The 22,549-nt window shown below is 39.0% G+C and overlaps 1 protein-coding gene and 1 long non-coding RNA gene across 2 annotated transcripts in view; one reads left to right on the forward strand and one right to left on the reverse strand.

Annotated features, from left to right (window-relative positions):
* The window catches only part of Hs6st3 (heparan sulfate 6-O-sulfotransferase 3), a 711,590-nt gene that overhangs the window by 277,645 nt on the left and 411,396 nt on the right, over positions 1–22,549 (reverse strand). The gene's annotated exons all lie outside the window — the stretch shown is intronic.
* On the forward strand, positions 1,500–22,075 carry LOC114692511. The gene is made up of 3 exons (XR_003734432.2): positions 1,500–1,510; positions 2,873–2,876; positions 21,992–22,075. It is a non-coding gene; the product is annotated as an uncharacterized LOC114692511 (long non-coding RNA).

Here is a 22,549-nt window from a genome sequence, read left to right on the forward strand (position 1 = left end):
CTACAGAACAAGTGAATTAATAGACATGCTTCCCTTCCTGCCCCTCGCCACAGTCAACCACTAACAGTGCACTATACAGGCAACTTGATAATAAAGCAAAAGCATTCCAACTAGGCTGATAATCAATCTACTGACGTCCTTTCAAAGTCACAGATTACATACGAAGCAAATGATAGCGAGCAGAGCAAACAGACCTGAAACATGCATGTGTGTTTGGCATTTTAACATTAGGAACTTGTCCAAGGCTTTGCCTCCACATGGGTGAAAGCCAACGTTTCTGGAGAAGACCCAAGGTATCCACAAATTCCAGAGTCCTCTACTAATCAAGAGGACAGAGTTGTGAAACAAAGAAATGGGATGGTGATTACACAGAGATCCATACCAATCCTTTACCTCAAACCTCTATCCTAGCAGATAACAGGAACAGCTCAGAATCTACCTCTAGGTGAAGCAAACTAAATACGACTGTTGCTTTTCCCTTTTAAAAGAAATTAAACCATTTGTCTGTGGAAAATTGATGTGGGTAGGAAGTGGCATTGATAGTAATATTGGCAGGTTCTTTCACACCCAAACACACTAAGTTTAATTAATGCTGAAGAAAATATAACTCAAGCAAAAAAATGAGAACTTAAAAAAATGAATAATATCCTAGCAAAAGTTCAAAAGATATTGCTATTACCAAATAAGAATGGGATTCTATAAGAAGAAAAATAATATAAATAACATAAAATAACATTAAAAGATGATTAGAATGTGTAATTAAAACTATATTATTTCAAAATAAAAACTCAAATAGGAATGTCTTAACATTGCTTAATATTTGGCATAGAGAGAAAGGAAACATAAAATGTAAAATAAAATTAGAGAATATATCCAACTGAAGACAGCCAATATTTAATAAATAATCCTGAAAGAAAAAGAAAATAAAAAAAAATCACCACAACAAAAAATAATGGAGAACATAATTAAGGATAGGTTAAAAATCAAAGATCCAGTATCTGGGCACAGCCTTGTGAGATTTCAGAGTAATCAACATTAACAGAAAATCTTGAGTGTCCAGAGCAAAATTACAGAAAATTACCTACAAAGTAATGAGTGTTAGACTTTTCACTATTGACACTAAATGCTAAAAGGTAATGGGATTATGCATCCAAAGCACCGAGGGGACATACCGTTGTTTTAGGATGCTATGCAAGCCTAAATTATCAGTTATGTGTGAAGATAAAACATTAACATGTTCAGGGAATCCAGGACTCAGGAAATGTCCCTCCCAGGCACCCTTTCAGAAGTTATGAGAGATGAGCTCCCTGGCTGGAATAGCCATTGCTGGCCTCATTAAAAACTGTAGCACTCAGTAAAATGATACAAGGTATCAAGCCACGGAAAGACATGGAGGAGTCCTAAATGCACTTTTATGAGTCAAGCTAATGTGAGAAGCCTCCATACTATATAACTCCAGCTGTGTGGCATTCTAGGAAAGAAGAAACTATAGAGACAATAAAAAAGCTCAGTGGTCACTAGGAGTTCTGGGCAAGGGAGGGAGTGTGGAGCAGGTGGACCTGGGACTTTGTAGGCAGCAGAATGCTTCTGCTCGATACTGTAATAGTGAAGATACATGATATACTTCCAAATCCATAGAAGGTAGAACACAGAGATTGAGTCCTAATGTAAACTATGAGTCTTCAATAAGGATGATGTATCCATCCAGTTCATCAACTGCAACCAGTGAATGCATAAGGACCCGTAAGAATGCAAAAGAACAGTGGAGAGAACAGAGGAAGAAGTGGTATGTGGGAAGGCTGCCCACTCTGAACTTTTTCCAAAAGCCTAAAATTATTCTAAATTACTCTGTTAATCATTTGTTCTCAAATCACAGCTTTGCCTCAACTATCCTTTGTAGTGTCCTTACTCTGGCTTGTTTATTTACTTATTTGGCTAGCTAGTTATTTTCTTTTTTATAAGAGTGAATGCCATCTAACGTGTCTATGAAATTCACCTGTTGCTTTTAATTGTCTTCCTGGTAGCAATGAAAGTTATACAAAGATGATGTTTGGTCTATGTTGTAGGCAAATGTTACATGAGCACCTACAACAGTGTCTGGTTCTTGAATAAGGATGAAAACAAATAATGCCCCCCCCAAAGTAAATAACTATAAGATCAAGGATTTCTGGAATAAGAAATGTTTTTAGGGTATTTGTGAAAACTGTTCCTTTACTGACACAGGGTCACATACCCATTCATAATAGGATAGAACCCAGATAGGGTATGGAGAAAATGTCCAAGGATGTTCAGTAGACTTAGGAACACACACACACACACACACACACACACACACACACACACACACACACACCCTACTACTTGGGGTACTCTTAACACTGGTAATATGACACAGTAATATATATGGTAATTATAAATGTCCCTAAAATATTTAATAAATACTTTAAAATTAATCTAAGAAGTTATAAGAAATTAAGTTAAAATGTGACATGCTAGCTGGGTGGCAGTGGCATATGCTTTTAATCTCAGCACTTGGGAAGCAGATGCAGGTGGGTCTTTGTGAGTTCAAGGCCAGCCTGGTCTACACAGTGAGTTTCAGGACAGGGTTACACAGAGAAACCCTGCTTTAAAAACTATATTAAAAAAAAAGGGATATCCTCTTTAAACATTTAATGACATCCATAAGAAAAATATAAACTTAATATTGAAGCCTTGGAAAGTTTTTAAGTACTATAAAATGACAGATACTAACTTCCTAATGTCTATAGGACCAGCTCCTATGTGGTCCTCCAAAAAATTGCATCTGAATAATAATATAGATACTGAAAACATTTTTAGTTGGAGTTGTCTTATAGGCCAACAAAATATGTAGTTTGGTTTCAGAAGGCAAGCTAATATTATATCTTGATGGTATGAAAACAATGCCAAAGCTACAGAATTGGGACAGTAAAGGAGAATGTGCAGAAAAGTCCGACAGTTTCTATGTCCTTCCCTTTTGTTAGGGATAATGAGAGATGGCCCAAATTTCAAAAAACACAGAATGGAGATTCAAACGGAATAGTAAAAAGTAATCAATATAATTACTAAATGCAATAGAATTATCATTTTAGAGAGACTGAGGGAAAACTGGAAAAAAATTAAATTTTTACTTCCCACACCACTAAAGACTCAAAAAGTATCATTGAAAATTTCCAGATTAGGATCTAAGAGAGTCAGCCTTGTTCTAGGACCAGGGGTTTCATTTTGAGAACAATCTCACAGTGCTATTTTTTTCGTGCTTTGTAACTGAGGAAATTGAGATAATGAAATTAAGCAATTCATTTAAAGTCGCACAACCAATGCCTCACACAGGTGGGCCATCGGCTCATTTGGCCCGACGCCAGACTCCACGCTTGTAGCCAGTATACCTCCCCGTCTCCTAAGCTACTTAAGGGCAAACAAACATTATGTCGCCAACCCAGTTTAAATTTCCCAGGGGCAGAACTATTTCCACTCACTTTATAGAGCTGCCGCAGCAGCCATGCCCTTAGAAACTTGAAGCTTCCCTCTGTAAGACCCCCAAGTGCCCACTTCTCCCTCTGCCCCTCAGGGTGGGTGACCACATGAAGGCTCAGCACATAGACAGCTGTTCAAAGATAAGACCAAACCCCTACAGCCAATCTTAATCTATGAGAACACATCACGCATTGACACTCTCCAAGAGACGCCATGAAACACTATACCAGGTTTTTTCTATTTTTCTTTTATTAAAAATAGATTTTTTTCATACAATATATGTTTTACCCTCCCCAACTCCTCTGAGGTCCTCTCCATCTCTCTTCCCATCAAAATCAACACCCTTTTGGTTTCTGTTTCTCCTTAGAAAACAAACAGGCATCTAAAGAATAATAATGAAATAACATAAAACAAATACAAAAAAAAAAAAAAGGCTGGGATAGAATCAAACAACCAAACAGAAGAAAAAGACCCAAAGAAACAGCAGGACAAACACATATAGACACAGAGACACACACATTCATGCACATAGGAATCCCATAAAAATACAAAACCAGAATCCATAATACATATGCGAAGGACCTGGAAGGTTAAAAATTGCCCTGTTGAAACCTTATGAGACAAAGAACCTCCAAAGATGCCACTGAGTTTGTTTTGCTTTGGCCATCTACTGCTGGACATGGGACTTGTCCTTAAGAATAGTTTACATCACATGTGACTGTTTAAGAGCACTAATTTTTCACTTGGGAATGGTTATCAATTGGATATATCATTTGTGCTATAAATGGAAATTTGTGTCCATTTCTACTCTCATCACTGGGACCCCATCTGTCTGAAACACATGGAGGTCCTGTGTATGCTTCCAAGGTCTTTGAATTTATATATGCACCAATACTGCTGTGTTTATTTGGTGTCTTCCATTACTTCTGGCTCTTACAATCTTCCCACCTTCCTCTTCTGTATTGTTTCCTGAGCCCTCAGAGGAGGGATTTGATGGAGACATGCCATTTAGGGATGAGTATTCCAAGTTCTCTCACTCTGTGCTCATTATTTGGCTATGGGTCTCTATTTGTTCCCATTTTCTACAGGAAGAGTATCTTGATGATGGCTGATCAAGGCACTGATCTATGAGTATAGCAGGATGTCATTCGAAGTCATTTATGGCTATGTTGTTTTATAGAACAGTAGTACTTGGTTTTCCTCTATTAACCTGTCATATCTAATCTCAGATTCTTGGCCACCTGAGAAGTGCCAGGGATGGGTTGCATCTCATGGAGTGGGCCTTAAATCCAGTCAGATAGTGGTTGGTTATTACCACTATTTTTATGCCACTATTGTACTAGAACATCTTGCAAATAGGTCATCATTGTGGATCAAAGAGTCTGTAGCTGGTTTGGTGGCTACCTTTCCCCTTCGGTAGTTTACAGAGTATCTTCCAGTACCATTAACACTAGGCAGTAAGGGTGGAGATTCTGTGTAGGCACCAACTTGACTTCTCCATGTTCAGTGAGTTGTATAGGTGTTGTCTTCAACAACAGGGTCTTGACTGTGAAATATTGCTTTACACTGTGTAAATATATGTCTCTGTGATTGGTTTAATAAAGAAGCTAACTGGCCAATAGCTGGACAGCATAAGGTTAGGTGTAAGAGCCAAACTGAGAATGCTGGGAAGAGGGTAGAGTCAGGAATCACAAGCAGATGCAGAGAGAAGCAAGATGGGCTTGCCATTCTGAGAAAAGGTACCAAGCCATGTGGCAAGGCACAGATAAAAAAAATGGGCTAATTTAAATGTGAGAGTTAGTTAGTAACAAGCCTGAGCTATTGACCAACATTTATAATTAATATTAAGCCTCTATGTGGTTACTTGGGAGTGGCTTGCAGGACAGAAACTTCTGGCTACAACTGTCAATTTGTGGAGAGCAAGCAAGAGCCTCGACAATAGCCTGGCTTATTTGGGGTTCCCACAGGGTCCCTATGGTTAATAATTTAATTAGATGTAACACATCCCAGGAACTGGAAGCCTCTTTTGGTGACAAGAGATGTCCAGTTGGGGTTATGTGTATTTGGTGATTCCATTATATCCTTGTATAATTTTAGGAAGCATCTACTGTGTTAGGCTTCCATACTCCTCAAATGGCTCTTAGCTTTAGCTGTCCCTCCTTGTATTCCCCATTTACTCCCTCTTCCTTCCCCCTCCCAGTTTGTTCCTACCATTCCTGTCCCCATCACTGTCTATCCATAGCTATCTATTCTATTCCCCCTTCCAAGGAGATCTACCCTTCTCCCTTATTCCCTTACTCTGTACCTAACCTCTATGAGTTATTCTCTTACTCTATACCTAAACTCTACAGTTACATGGATTGTAGCTTTCTTAACAAAGACTTAATTGCTAACATTCACACATAAGCAAATGCATACTACATTTGTCTTTCTGAGTCTGGGTTACTTCACTCAAGATGATATTTTCCCTAGCTACATATAGTTACCTACAAATTTTATGATTTCATTTTTTAATGACTGATTAATAATCTATTGTGCAAATGTACCATATTTTCTTTCTCTAATCTCACACAGATGAACATGTAAGTTGTTTCTAGTTTCTGGCTATTATGAATAGAGCATCAGTGAACATGGTTAAGCAAGTGTCTCTGTAATCAGATGAAGGGAGCTTTGGGTATATGTTCAAGAGTGGTTTAGCTTTATCATGAGCTAAATTAATTTCCATCTTCCTGGGGAACTGCCAACTGATTGCCATAGTAGCTCTAAACATTTGCGCTGCCACCAGCAATGGCAGAGTAAGAGTACCCCTTACTCTGCATCCTTATTTTTATTGAAATTGGCCATTTTGATTTGTGTAGGATGAAATCTCAAAATTGTTTTGATTTGCATTTCCCTGATGAATAAGGATGTTAAACATTTCTTTAAGTGCTTCTCATCCATTTGTGTTTCCTCTTTTGAGAATTCTCTATCTAAAATCTGTACCCTAATTTTTAATTGGCTTGATTATTTTCTTGATATACCCATTTTTTAACAAATGATTAGGAACATATTAACACCAAAGAGAGCTCAGATCACCATTCACTAACAATGTGATTTACATCCAACATTCACCTTGTAGACACCAAGGATTTTCTGCCTGGCCATGTCCTTCCCTTAAGAACACATAGAGAGAATGAAATCCACTACCTTGGGCTAAGTAAATAGCTTTTAAACAAGTACTTTATCATTTTAGACAACTTACCAATAAAATGGGTAAAATAGAAAGCACATATTTGGATCATAAACTCCTTTCTATTCTAAAGTCATCTCAGCCAAAAATAAATGTTTTCTAAGGGCTTTTGGGGGTGGGAGTGGGGACAATGTTTCAAAACAGAAACTTGTCCTTTTTTGAAATAAGAAAAAGATTTTTAGCATGAATGTTGCTTCACTAAACAGAAAAAATATAAGACAGTCTAAAGTTTTAAAAACTGGGCATTATAAAGTAGGCTTGATAAATAAGGTGTTCAAATGCTTTTAGACATGATGGTGAGATTCTTAAAAAAAAAAAAAGCACCCACCTTGGAAGAGTAATAATGCATTTTTGTTTTAATGTGGACATTCTAACACTTAAAATTTACATATTTATTTAACTATTCAGTTAAGTTAAACTGCTAATTAAAGCAAGAAATTAATAAAAAGAATGCTTGCCAAATTCATTTTTACCACGTGGAAGTAGGAAGAAGGGTAGATCACATAGGCATATGTGATACCGTAATTCTTATATTACATATAATATACCACATAACCTATAAAAATTAAAAGTAATTCTATGAACATCGTCTCAGGGCAATTTCATTTACTGGCACTATTTTGCTGTTTCCCACAAATAAGGAATATGTATTAATTTGTAGCCATGCTCAGTACTTTAAGCAAGACATACTTAATATTTGACTGGCCTTGATCTGAAAGACATTCAGAATATTCTTGATCTTACTACTTTTATTTTGTAAAAGATCTGTCTTATTTAAATAAAAATCTACCTAAGAAATTGTGTCTCCTCTAAGAGAAAGGAAGCTTCTCAAGGAAATCCGAAATGATGAGATAAACAGTAGCTCTACACCAGATGTACAATAGATATGACAGTAGATGGTTCTTACAACTAACTTTCTATGCCAAGGAAAAAGGAAAGTTCATTGTGGGAAGTCAGATCACCGTCCTCTTTTCTGAAATTTACACTAGAAAATAACTTTACTCCATGGGAGGTTTCAGTCCTCTGTCCCATGGCTGTGCGGATGGTCACATGACTTCCCTTGGCCAATAGATGTCAGTTTTAAGATTTTCAATCACTGCTATAAAAAGAACCTTCCTGCCCTACCAACCTTAGAAGAAGAACTACATGGAGCAGACCTGAATCAAGAACACATTAACCCAGATGCTACCCCAGAGCCCCAACCCTCATGAAGAAAACAGCTTTCCCCTGCCTGCACTGGCTTCACGCTATGTTTCACAACGCATAGTTGGAACAATAGCTGAGGGTAATACCTAATGATGTTTTTAACTCTTTAGATTGTTAGTCTACCGGAGCTGGAGAAAGACAATTCCCTTAAATATGTTCACTGAGTTTCTAATGAAATTTACTACCTTGAACACACTGGGGCTCTTTTTTGGATATAACTTTTTCATAGGGAACTGATAACATAAAGCAAATCTTTATTCAAAATTGCAAATTCAGGAACATTCCTATTTAAATGGAATATATTAGGAATTGGAATGCTTTCCTATTTGTTCACACCCCGGACATGATACAATATATAATCATCTAATAGGCTATTATTGAGTGCCTATTAAATGTTCAATAGATGCTGGGGATACAGAAATGAGAAAATACAGGTTAAGTTATAAGTCAGTCAACCTAGTACATATTAATGTTGATGCTATTATTATCTTCTCCATGCCTCCCTACACAAATAATAGTATAATATAGCATGGACACAATAAAATAGAACTCCACAGACTATTGTAATAGTAGTTTATGGCATAAAGAACATCAATTCCTTTTAGGGAATCTGAGCGTTATTGTAGAGAAAGTAGCATGTAGGGTGGAAAGCAAAGGCTTTTGAGGTAGAAGATCAGAGATAATCCACTCCAGGACACATAAAAGCACAAAACCTAAATATACTCAGCATGTATAGGAAAGACCATCTTATCCTCTCCATTCTGTTGCCAAGACCCATGCTTTCTAAGCAACTGCCTTGAATTAGCCTCCAATCCCCTTAACTTAGACTAAAAGAAACCTCTTTCTAAGATTCATTCCTATTCCCTAAGTATAATTTGTCTCTTCAACCATTACAATGGAATGATAGAAAAGTCCACAGACCTTTCATTTTCATTAGTTACACATAAGCCATTCACTCATCATAAAATATTTGGTATTCACAGACTAGTGTTATATTCTTCCTTAAGTTCACATGGATGTAGGAAACCTAATGTAGTGAGGAAATGCCAATATCCAGACCCTAATTCCAGGCAAAGATGTGTGTCAAGATAGATAGAATCCATGCCTGTTTCAGAACGGCAACTGCATTTAGTATATAATCATTTTTGCCTTGAGTAAGTACTGAATTTCAACTGCTCTTCTAGGTTTGTTTTGGTTTTGTTGTTGTTGTTTTTAATAAATTATTACTAGTTTGCTTTCACTGGTGCTGGTATTTTCCTCTGAGCTTTTGCTATTAGGAAACACCATTTGCAAAACTTAACTTGTCCAATGTCAAACTATTTGATCAATAACACGTCCTCAAAATAACTAAGGAGGTAAATAAAAGACACGTTATTTTTTAATTGCTATGCTAGTCTACTGGAGCTTTTTTATGACAAGTGCTGTAGCCTTGTTGCCTCTACAAAAGTAATCTCAGATTCCATAGTCTGGAAGTTGGAAATCCAAGGTCAAAATACTAGAGAGATGAGTTTTGTTCCAGAGCATTCTCTCTTCTTTAGTTTGTCAGCAGCTACCTCCTCCTGGTGCACACATGACCACCATTATGAGAGGTGGGTGAGAGGAAGAGAGAGTGTGAGGGAGAAAATGAGAAAGACAGAAAGATCTGTTCTTATAAGGCCATCAATCTAATCAGAAGAAAAGATAAATTTTTTCAGCCTAAGGTAACCATAATTATGTCCTAAAGGCCCTATATCAAGAATGGTTACATTGGAGATTGTAGCTTACCATATTGAGGAAGATATAGTTCAACCACAGCAACTGCCTATAGTAAGTACATGGCCTCACTATTCACACCAGGAATGAAACTAAGAAAACTCTTGAAATTAGACTTCTTTCAAACTCGTATATCTCTTACCAAACATATAACAAAAGCCTGCTGGCTCTACCTTTAATAAAAACCCAACTCCAATAAACTCGATCCTGCTCTATTCTGTGAACCTAGTTCAGACAGGCACCAAGATTGTCACAATGCAATACAAAGGGCTAATGTTCTTATACCTTCTCCTTCTCCTTCCCCTCTTCCTTATTCTTTTTTCTCTTGCTCTAATTACTCCTTATGTTTCTTTTACTTCCCAGTGTATTCTTGCTATCTAGAAGTTACTCAAACTATATTCAATGCTAATTAATATACATTGGATATAAAATGGATCTAATCAGTGTGTTTTGGTTAGTTTTACAATACATACTGAAGCATACTATATCATGATTTTATTACATTAGTTTCCCAATGACTGGATTTTAAAATTTCTATGGGTTTTGTGTCAAGTGTTAATCATCCAGTTCCTTGCAATAAAATAGATAGCACCCTAATAAAAAACAACCTCAGTAATCAACTTATGGAGATAGTTTATTTTAGCTCACTGTATTGAAGGCTCCAGTCTGTGACTGGTTGGCCTCATTGCTTTGGTTCTGCGGCAAGGCAGCATAACACTGCAGAACCACACCACATATGAAAAGAATTTACTGCATAACCTCGAAGAAAAGATGAGTAGGGAAATTTTTAAGTTTCACAATCCCACTAAAGGCAAGACTGCAATGACCTAAAAGCCTCTGGGGGGGGGGGGGAACTCCATCTCTTAAGCTTCCAGAACCTCCCAAACAAAGCACACCAGGAGCAAAACTTTCAATTCATGGATTTTGGGGGAATCTTCAAGTTCCAAACTTAAACAAAAATTTTAAATGTAGTTTAAAATAGCCAACCTTTTCACTGCTAAGCTAAAATTGCAAATCTAACACCAACACTCCACCACTGTGCTATTATTGTCCAGTTACTTTTCCACTGGCAGAAGGGCACATGAGCATGGACTAAAGATAAGGCATGTAAGGAACACTATATTAACCTGGATAGACAAGCTTGCAACAAAAATGGTAATGTGTAACTTTGAGAACCATACATAAGCATGTTATTTTCTTCTCTTTTTATTAAGAATTTTTTTATTCATTCCACATACCAACCACAGATCCCTCCTTCATCCCCCTTCTCTCTTCCCCCATCCCTATCCCCAGGTCTATACTGCCCCCATCCCCTCCTCCAAAAATATGGCCTCCCAGCTAATGCATGTCCAAGAACCTCCCCCTGCATCAAGGCTGTGTGAGGTGTCCCACCATAGGAAATGGGCTTCCAAAAGTCAGTTCATGCACCCAGGGATGGATCCTATTCTCAGTGCCAGGGGCCCCTCAAACAGATCAAGCTGCACAACTGTCTCATGCAGAGGGCCCAGTCCAGTCCTATGCAGGCTTCACAGCTGTCGGTCCAAAGTTCATAAGTTCCCACTAGCTTGGTTTGGTTGTATCTGTAAATTTCCCCATCGTGGTCTTGATGCCCCTTGCTCATAGAATCCCTCTTCCTTGTTTTCGACTGGACTTCTGGAGCACAGTCTGGTGCTTGGCCATGACTCTCTGAATCTATTTACATCAGTTACTGGATGAAGGCTCTATGATGACAATTAGGGCATCCACCAATCTGATCACTGGGGTAGGTCAGCTCAGGTACCCCCTCCACCACTGCTAGTAGTTTAAGCTGGGGTCATCCCTGTGGATTCCTGGGAACTTCCCTTGCACCAGGTTTCTCCCTATTCCCATGATGTCTCCCTCAATCAAGATATATCCCTCATTGCTTTCCCACTCCACCACTGTTCCAGCTCAACTATCCCATTCCCCCGTGCTCCCATCCCTCAAAATATATAAAGAACTCACAAAACTAGACAGTGAAATACCAAATGATCCAATTAAAAAAATGGACTACAGAGCTAAACAGAGAATTCTCATCAAAAGACTCTCAAATGGCCCAAAGACATTTATGGAATTGCTCAACATCCTGGGTCATCAGGGAAATACAAATTAAAAGAACTCTGAGATATCATCTTATACTTGTGAGAATGGCTAAGATCAAAACCACGGATGACAGCTTATGTTGGAGAGGATGTGGAGCAAGAGGAACACTCCTCCACTGTTGGTGGGAGCGCAAACTTGTACAACCACTGTGGAAATCAGTATGGTGATTTCTCAGAAAATGGGGAATCAATCTACCTCAAGACCCAATGATACCACTCTTGGGAATAAACCCAAGGAATGCTCGATTATACCACAAGGACACTTGCTCAGCTATGTTCATAACAGCATTATTCATAATAGCCAGAACCTGGAAACAACCTAGATGCCCTTCAACCAAAGAATGAATAAAGAAAATGTGAGATATATATATATATATATATATATATATATATATATATATATATATATATATATATACAATGGAGTACTATTCAGCAGTAAAAATCAATGACATCATGAAATTTGCAGGCAAATTGATAGAACTAAAAAATGTCATCCTGTGTTAGGTAACCAAGACTCAGAAAGACAAACATGGTATGTGCTCACTCATAAGTGGCTACTAGATGCAAAGCAAAGGATAATCAGACTATAACTCACAGCTCCAGAGAAGCTAGGTAACAAGGAGGACCCTAAGAGGGATGCATGGATCACCCTGGGAAGGTGAAATAGATGAAATCTCCTGAGTAAACTGGAGGTTAAGGGGAACAATGGAGGGTAGGGAGTGTTCTTATTTTCTTAACACAACTGTAGTTACAGCTAAGAGGCAATTAAACTTTATAAATGTATTTGCTATATGATGTTAAACTCAAACCAAAATAAAGGATATGAACCTCCTCAGATGATAAGCAGGGTATAAGCACCCTCCAGTCTCCCTATATGGTACTAGAATGAACACAAACAGAATACTTAGATTTGAGAAACAAGCTCTAAAGTAAAGCCATACTCATGAAAAATTACGTAAGTCACACGAGAGACCATGGGCATCAGGAAAAACATGCCAGACATCTGGATCTATTGTTTGCCATCTGGCTCAGCCTCAGAGAGACCATCCCATGTGCAGAGAGAATGAAGAAGATGCTCAAGAAAGATCCATGTAACACTAACAAGTTGTTATGACATGGAGAATCGCTCTAGCAGACAGATATTCCTACAGTTCTCATTGCGAGATGAAGAGTCCCAGAGGAGGCAGAGTGGAGAGGGTCTAAGATGTTCAGGCTCCCATCACCCTGCTTCCATCATAAATGTGTTCCCCTTCAGTAGACAGTCAACTTCTCTTCACATGAGTAATCATCTGAAAGGATACAGTAGAACAGTGAAGGAGAACATATTGAAAGAAAAGGAAAGGAAAGAAATAAAAGCAGCTGGTGCCGTATATTATGACAGGCAGTACCCCAGCAACAAAGGCAGAGGACTGATAGTTCTCTGTTCCCACCAAGAGCTTACAGCCTAATGGCTCCAAAGAAAAGAGAAGCAGGAGTTCAAAGGATGTGTAAGGTGACGTGAAGGCAAAAAGTCAAGTAGCCGCTCAGACAAGAACTAAAAGGGAAAGACGCATAAAGATCCACAGTATTTGTATTAATATACATATAAGAGTCAAAGTTATGTTGAGAATTACATAAAACAAAAAAGGAATTAGCAAAGATCTGTAAGTGTCTACAGTACTGAAATAGAGATGGGAAGTGAGAGGGAGCCCCCAATGAGTATTATTGGTATTCAGAATGAACAGTGAAAAAAGTGTTCAAAGATATGATAGGGGGGGAATGCCTAAAATAAAGACTTGACTCTTTAGATCTTTCCCCAGGGGAAAAAAATTTCAAAAAGATCAAGGCCAAAATACATTGTGGAAAGCCATTGAACTTCAAGAAGAAGGAGAGACACTAAGGATATCCAATAAAGGAGGGGTAACAAAGGCGCTTAGAGGGGAATGAAAGAATTCACTTTCCGATTTATCTGAAGCAACACACACAGCTATGTGATACAGGAGTGCCTTTCAAGGGAAAGAAAATGTTTTTTTTTTCTTTTACCATCATTTTGGGATCATGCAATTACAGGAGCAGACAGATATTCAATATTTTCAAGTTTATAAAAACTAAAGGTAGGTAACTTCCATGAAAGTTTCCTTAAAATCTTAAGCAACACTATCACTGCCTCTCTACCAAAAGATCTGTCCATACAATAAGGACTGCCTTCACATTGATGCGTGCACACATGGAAAGAAGTTAAAGAATAAAGAAAGGAAGAAAATGATGCTCCTGATTTACAGATGATATAATTGCCCACAAGTAAAAGCACTGCAATCAGCAAACAACAGGCTGGTGAGATTTATAATAAGGTTCTATAAAGTTGAGAGAGACAAATCAACTCAGAAGAATAATATTTTTCTAAAATGAACTACTGTAAACCTATGAGTTAGAGGAGCATTCACTATTAGGAAACTCATGAAGTGTAAGGAGTTAGAGGAGAATACCTAAGTCCTCTGTGGTGAAAAAATTACAGCCACAAAGGGCCTCAAATATAATAAATGCATGGTATATACACTTATATGGGAACATTGGATGTTAAGAGGTAATCAATCCTTTTGTGAACTATTTAAAATTTACTGAAACCATAATGGGAGTTCCAGCTGGTTTTGTAAGGGATATTGGTGGGCTTATTCTAGAACCTGATTTGAAGGTTTGATTAAATTGTACGAATAGTAATTTCAATATTGAAAAAAAGAATAAAAAACACACAGAATACTTACCTTGACAAAGAGACCATATACCAAAATTGTAGTAACTAATACAATATGTTATTGAGATGCAAAGATGGGACAAATACATAATTGTGTCTTTTTCTATATTATAGTTGATACGTTAAAACAAGTATGAGGAAGTGCCCAATAATTTTGGTAAAATTGCCTCACTACACATTAACATGACTCTACTCCTAAATAACAATAGAAATAGCTATGGGTTTCAAATAAAACTATGAGAACCATAATAAAATTAATAAAAAGTGATATGCAAGCAGACTTCCATAACCTTGGGACTAGGTACTTCTTTAACATAAACTGCAAGGCACTGACAATGCATATTTGATTGATTTGATTAAATAAAATAATGATCTCCATTCGAGTAAGGAAACCATGTGCAGAGTTAAACAAACAAACATGATAGATTAGGAGATGTCTGAGATTTAACACCAACAAGGGACTAATGTGTAAAATGTTTGCAAATGAAAACATAGCCAACAGAACTAAGAAATCAATAAGAGAAATCAGGCTGGGGCTGTGTCCAGGAAATGCAAGGGAGGAAACAATTCAGCTGCTGGAAAGCTCAGATGGGAGGCCATGCCTTGTTGGATGTGGGAATGGAAGGTGGGTTTAGAGGGGGGAGACCGAAGGGGTGGGAGGAGGGAAGAGGGGGGAATCTGTGGTTGGTGTGTAAAATGAATAAAAAAATTCCTTAATAGAACAAAACTATTTTTTTTTAAATTTAGATATCACCATCTCATCCCTGTTTATATTCAGGAGCAGGAATAATGCATTTTGTAGACTTGAGGTTCAAAATAATGTAGGAAGTGAGAGGGGGGCTATGGCTTACCAGAGCCAAACAAGTCAAAGCAGAAATCTGAAAATGGAAAACCTTCATTAAAAAGGCTTGAGCTGAGCCCCCTCCTGATTAAATATCTGATACAATAATAGGAGCATGGAAATTAATATTGCCCAGAAGAGCATAAATGGTATAAGCCTTAATAGTGTGCATAATTCTTTCTGTGATAGGAGTGGGTCGTGAGTGTCAAAGGATGAAATGTGCGGATTTCCTCGCCCTCCATAGCAAGAAGTTGACAGATGAAGTCTAAACAGTGAGCTTGGTGGCACAGGACACTTTACCACCTCAACCTTCAGTGTTCATCATTGTCTCATTCCTGACTTTGGGTGTGTCCTGGTCCCTTATTTCTTGGCAAAGACTTACCCAAATTCCAGTTCCTCGAGAACTAGCGGTCCTATTTTGTTAACTTGATATGAAAGCCAAGTGAATCAATGATCTTAAAACCACATGTGATACCTTACATTTCAAACTTATTTCAACTTTATTGTTATCTTTTTCTTTCTATGTCTCTGCTGAGAGCAACACATGGAACAATGCTCACCAAATGATAATGACGGGTAAACCTGAATGTTTATGTTCACTTTCTTAGTCTTTTTCAAATTGATCAAATTTGTAAGATGCTTGCAGCTCCATTAAAATCAATGAAGTTATTATTATTAACAAAATAAGTAGACAGAGACAGAAGAAGAGCCACACTGTTGATGCCAACATTTTTTAGGACTGAATGTTAAGTGTGGAAAATGGAAAGCAGAAACATTATTATTCCTTGAGAAATGTAACTTTCTCTTCAGGGATCAGAGCTTCTGTCTTATGAGTTCAGAGGGGCACGGACTCACCAGCTTCTGGCAAAACTCCAAGGTCCATCACTGGGAACATCAAACCGCAGGGGGCAGAGAAAAGAAACGATGTCATATCTGTCACTGACAACCAGCCACCCCTGTTTGACTGAGGACACACATCATTACCTTTTACATTAAAAGGTAAGGCGCACCAAAACATTGTCCATGGTGCACAAAAAGTGTTGTGCGGGCATTCTCAAACAGGCCACATCCAGGCAGTCCTTCATAGCTGCAGTTATTTGAGTTAAATGAAGTCTGACATATTCCCACATGGAAATAGTAAGGAGAAACCTAATTTTTTCAGTCTATTAAATTTAATTCATTGTGTATGTTTTCCTTCCTTATCAGCCGTTCAAATTAATTTTTCTCATTGTCAACAGACTGACAGTCTCACACATGTTTGAATCTGAGCACACAGTATTTGTGAGGACTATCCATACCCACGGGTGTGGAAAACAACATGTTCATTCTATTAGGTCTTTGCAAGGCTCCAACAATCACACAAAGTAATTTATCCCTGGGCAATCCAGTACAGCTGGAGCTAAGTCTTCCTGTCAATTTCCATTTCGGCAGCTGAAATTGTGCCTTCTTGGAGAGGAGCAGTTGGTTTTCAGTTACCTGCTGCATATACCACAGGTGGAAATGATCTGGAAGCCAGGACATCAGTGTATGAGTAACAGGTATGGCAGAGGAACAGCCCTGGGACACACTGCAGAACTGTTTTCCCAGGACAAGGTGGGAGTAACCATGTCACAGAGGTGGAAATAGCAGAAATAGCATGTCTTTCCAGTTACTAAGTGCATTGTGCTACAAGTCCATAACCACCATCTAAATGGGAAGATGGTATTCTGTAGAGAAATAAGTGATCATTGCAAAGGATGGGCTGTTGTTCCATTTAGAAAATGAATGAACTTGTGGAGGCTGGCTCCCTGGGAAGGTCCTCATCCCCATACACACACAGCATGTGGAGGGGCCTACCTGGGAAGGTTCCCCCAATACACAGCATGAGGAAGTCGGCTCCCTGGGATGTCTTTCCCCCCCATACCCAGCATGTGGAGACAGCCTTCCTAGGAAGTGCGCCCCCACACACACAGCATGTGAAAGCCGCCTCCCTAGGAACGCTCCCCTCCCCCCCCCACACACATAGTTTATGGGAGGTGTCCTCCCTGGGAAGTGCCCTCCCCCCCATTATACGGCATGTGGAGCTGGTGTTCCTGGGAAGTACCCCCCCATACACAACTTTACATATATCAAGTGTAGGTGTCCTCTTTGGAAGTCTTCCCCCACCCCAATACACAGTATGTGGAGGGTGTCTCCCTGGGAAGTTCCCCCGCCCCCCCCCACACACACAGCATGTGGAGGCAGTCTCCCCCAGGAAGTACCCCCCTACACAGCATGCCTGCCTCCCGAGGCAGGCTCAGTGGGAAGTTACTCCCTCATGCACAGCATGCAATTTCCATTCCTGACATTTTGAGCCAGCAAACATTCCTGGAGTCAGAAACACTGCTTTTGGAAATTAGAACTCACTCCAACATCCCTTTATTTCATTTTTTATATCCCCAAAATGAGGGAGCTGATACTTTCTCATTCTTACATCTTAAGGGTATTTTAAGGACAGAAGGAAGAAAAATGTAAAAGTTGTTAAAGCTTTGGGAGAAGTTCTGTTAATCCAAGCTATTACTATTATTATCACCGCCAACTCTACAGCGGTTTCAAAGCCTAAATCTAAAAGCCTTTTCAGACATCTATTATTCAAATCTCACAGAAAAAAAAATCCTGCATTATTTAGCTCCGTATTAGAGGTGGGTAAACTGAGACCTGAATAAGAATATGCAACTTGCTCAAGGTCACACAACAGCAGAACAGGGTAAGAAACAGAAATATCGATTCCGGTACAACAGTACACAGACACCGAGGCAAAAGGAACTCAGAACTATTAATATCAGAGAGAGCCTGAACCAGCAGCTTTTACACTTAAAAAATCCAATTAAAAGCACCAGGACAGCAAAATCCTTGAAGAAATGTCCTTTGCTAAAAAACAGATATGCATAAAGTCACTCCCCACTTTCCTTAGTAGTGTGTCTTGATGTGATGGGTACTTTCATTAAGAGTAAAACAGAGATGCCTATCTTTTCTCTCTGTGCTTATAAAGGACTTTTAAAAGAACCTCAAAAATTCCTCCATTAAATAAATCTATGTTTAACCGTGAAAAATTATTTTCCCAATACAGTTTTAAAATAAATGGAGGCAAATATATTATCTTCCTATATATTTCCCCATCTTATTTAGATATAAGTGCTTTCTGGGTGTTTTGCACACATCAATATTTCTTTAGGTGATACAGAAACATACGGAGATGTGAGTCCTATAGCATGAAGTAGGCAACACTTGATCCCGCGGGCATTCTCTCTCAGCCTGAGTCAGTCACACCTGAGAACTGGCTGAGGCTTGGCTCTAATGCAGAGATCCGGCTATGTACACTCTGGCATGGGGGTGGCGGGCAGGGAAGGGTCACCTCTTCCATGACTCATCTCCTGTTCCCAATAGTGCAATTGAAAATGAGTGTAATACTGTCCTGCATATTTTAGATAGATTCAAACTACAGGCTGCCAATCTTTGGGGAGTTGTCCCATGTGACTGCATGGAATGTAAAATAACAATTACAAAGGAATAAATTTGTTCCACAGTAAAGATATTTTCAGCTGCTTTGGGGATATCATTTTGACAATTTTGGAAACATTTTCATCATGCTGAAAGAGTCGGTGCTTACACTAGGATAGGAAAGATCCGCTCTAACTTTGTACCTGAGTACACACCATAGAATTTTACCATGGGGGTAATTTCTCAACAAAAATTGGACTTCACTCATTTATTATTTTAATTTCAAATCTTAGTTTTAACAGTTTCATCTGGCAATTCTAGCATTGTTACTATTGTTTAAGATTTAGAAAACAGAGGGACCTGGTAGCAGAGATTTGGAGATTGATGTAGGGAGATAGACCTTCAAGACAAGCCTGGGCTACAAAGTAAAACCAAAGCCACCCTGGACTGTTTAGTGAGACCCTATCTCAAAAGTAAAATGGGGGTTGGATGTCACCTCATGTTGAGTACATACCTATTATGTGTAAGACCCTAGATTTAGTCCTCCTTGGGCCTTCCAAAAATTAATTTACAACAGATTTTATATAATCCTTACCTTGGGTAAGGTGTGCAATGACTAATGTCACCATTGTCAGACTTGCCAACTACTATCATAATACACTCTTGGGGAAGTGATGCTTATTTCTAAGAGGAAGGGAGGATCTTGGATAATTATGTTGGGAATTTTGGACTTGGTGAAAGCCCTAGGGAGGAAAGTGCCATGGGTCACATCTGAGGTACGATCCCAGACTCGGTGGGTGCCGTCGCCACTTTCCTCTGTCAAGCTATATTCTTCTGTGCCTATTTCTGATTCTAGTCTCTCTGTCTTCTTTCTGTGTGTGCATCCTAACATTCATTAAACTCCCCAGCACTCTCCACTGCTGAGCATGGGTAAGGGCCTGCTTCAGCAGTCTGTCATGGAGCACTAGCTATCATAGCTGACTGGCCAGCAAAGAGGCAAAAATAGTACAGTAGTTCTTAGTGTTAGGAATGATACTACCTAGGTTCAAATCCCACCTCTTCTAATTGCCAACTGGGTGACTACTGACCTCTTACTTAACTCTGTCGTCACCCCTTACTCTATCTGCTCTAATGCAAGAACAACAGGGGTAACTGCCTCATGAACGCCAACAATTGAGCATTTGCATTCCCACAAAATTTTTATATCAAAGCTCAGCGTAGCCGGGCGGTGGTGGCACACGCCTTTAATCCCAGCACTCAGGAGGCAGAGGCAGGCAGATCTCTGTGAGTTCAAGGCCAGCCTGGACTACAGAGTGAATTCTAGGAAAGGCACAAAGCTACATAGAGCAACCCTGTCTCAAAGAAAGAAAGAAAGAAAGAAAGAAAGAAAGAAAGAAAGAAAGAAGGAAGGAAGGAAGGAAGGAAGGAAGGAAGGAAGGAAGGAAGGAAGGAAGGAAGGAAGGAAGGAAAGAAAGAAAGAAGGAAAGAAAGAAAAAGAAAACAACAACAACAAAAAGCTCAGTTTAAATCCTCCACATGACAGGATTTAGAGATAGACTGCTTGGAAGGGGATTTCATCAGGAGAGTAGAGTCCACCTGGATTGGATCAGTAGCCTTACAAGAAGAGGTAAGTGAGAGTTAGTTTCCTCTGTGTGTATATTGCTTCGGAACGATGCAGTAAGGTAGCCGTCTACTAACCAGGAAAAGGATGCTGATCTGACGCCAGATCTACCAGCATCTAGATCTGGTCTTCTCAGCCTCTATCACTGAGGAGGAGTGATAATAAAGTTTCTTTACACCACCTATCCTAAACTATTCTGTTATAGTCACCCAACAAGCTAAGACAATGTACTTTTAGGAGGAATTACATACATTTGTAGATGGCAGGATTAACACATGGCATTGCTCATAGTAAGTGCTCAATAAATGTGAGCTGTTAACATTAACCCAAGCATCATTGCTTTACTCACACTGCTTTCTGTTTGCTTTGATATTCTAGAAAATACTCTACTCATCCTTCCCTTGCTCCCATGATGATTTCTGAACTCACAAACTCGGGATGCCTTCCCATTACCCTTCTATTATTCATCAGGCTGTTCCTATCTGATCCATATCCTCTATGCATACATGAGACCATGGTGCCTGGTCCTTTATTGCTTCCTCATCATTGACACCCATCTCCTTGGTCCTCTCATTGATAATTAAGCAGTCTAGCACACTGTTCTCTCATTGTTTATTGTTCATTCATTATTCTTCACAGCTAAATACTATATACAGATGCTGCCTCATTCTCCTACAAAAGATGCAGAGAAAGGGGTACTTTAAACAGGGCCTGTGGTACTGTTATGTGTGTATTGACAGAAAAAAAAGGAACCTCCCAGTTTCCTCATTGTTTATATCCATTCAACATAAGCATCATGAAAACATACCATAGTGTGGAAGGGGTTTAGCTCTTCACTCCAAACCACACCCATAAAGCTACTAAGAGCACTTGTATGAAGAAAAGAGAGAAAAGCTTTTTTAAGGACAGTCTTGCATTGTGGCCCGGCTGGCATCAAAGGCAACATTGCCCTGACGTGATGCTGAGTTCTAGGCATTTGTGACCATACTAGCTGAAAGTAAAACATTTTACCACCAAATAGACTCCAGTTGGAGTTCTGCCCTGGTCTGGAATTACCATACAACAGGTGGAAACTCATGCTAGTCTTGGCCCTTTATAGAAAAGAGAGAAAAGAGAGATTCTGTAATCTGGACCCATCAACAGTTGAAACTTTGTTAATTTACATCATTTTTTTTTTCTTTTTTGATACCCACATTGATGATGTTAGAATGGGGTTCTCATTTGTGTTGAAAGCATTTGGTTTGGCTAAAGTATTTTTAGTAGGTCATGCCTTATCTTACATTAGAGGACTGTCATTTGTCCCTGTTTCAGACATGGACGCTAGAAGACCCCGAGTAGCATGAAGCCATCTGTAGACATGTTCATGAAGTCTTCTTTTGAAAAACATGTCTGATTCTTTAGTCTCTTCCTTGCAATTTTGTATTGAAGTCACCTAAAAATAATAGAAATCTTGGGCTTTTCCAGATTACAGCAGTCTGTGTGTCTCCTCTGCTCTTGGTTCATGATGAATACACTCTTTAAAAGACTATCATAGAGAGAAAATGCCAGGAGAGGGTCATGTTCTGAACCACAGCTTCTGCTTTGTTACAAATTGGCTGACCTGTTCCCATTTAGGGCACCCCAAATTTCCAAGCAAGCAGAAAGAGTATGTAATAGGTTTGTGTGTACAGGAATAGGTGGGACTGTGGACACCTCACTAACCAATGAGCTGGAGATGTCAAATAAGTCTATCAACTAGTATTTACCAAGTGGAGGCCAGGTAATCAGAACCATGAAGCTAGTAGACATCAAAAATTCATTAATGTGTTACCTAAAATAAGTTTTCAATGTGGTGATATTGTGTTCCCCAAAATATTGTGTACCCTAATAAACTTATCTGGGGCCAGAGAGCAGAACAGCCACAATATTAAACATAGAGGTTAGGCAGTGGTAGCCCATGCCTTTAATCCTAGCATTCCAGAGGTAGAGATCCACCTGGATCTCTGTGAGTTCAAGGCCACACTGGATGTGTCACACATGATGACACACATGTTTAATCCCAGGAAGTGATGGCAGGAGCAGAAAAGCATATAAGGCTTTATAAAACCAGGAA

This window comes from Peromyscus leucopus, chromosome 9 (genome assembly GCF_004664715.2).
Source record: "Peromyscus leucopus breed LL Stock chromosome 9, UCI_PerLeu_2.1, whole genome shotgun sequence".
NCBI lineage: Eukaryota > Metazoa > Chordata > Mammalia > Rodentia > Cricetidae > Peromyscus > Peromyscus leucopus.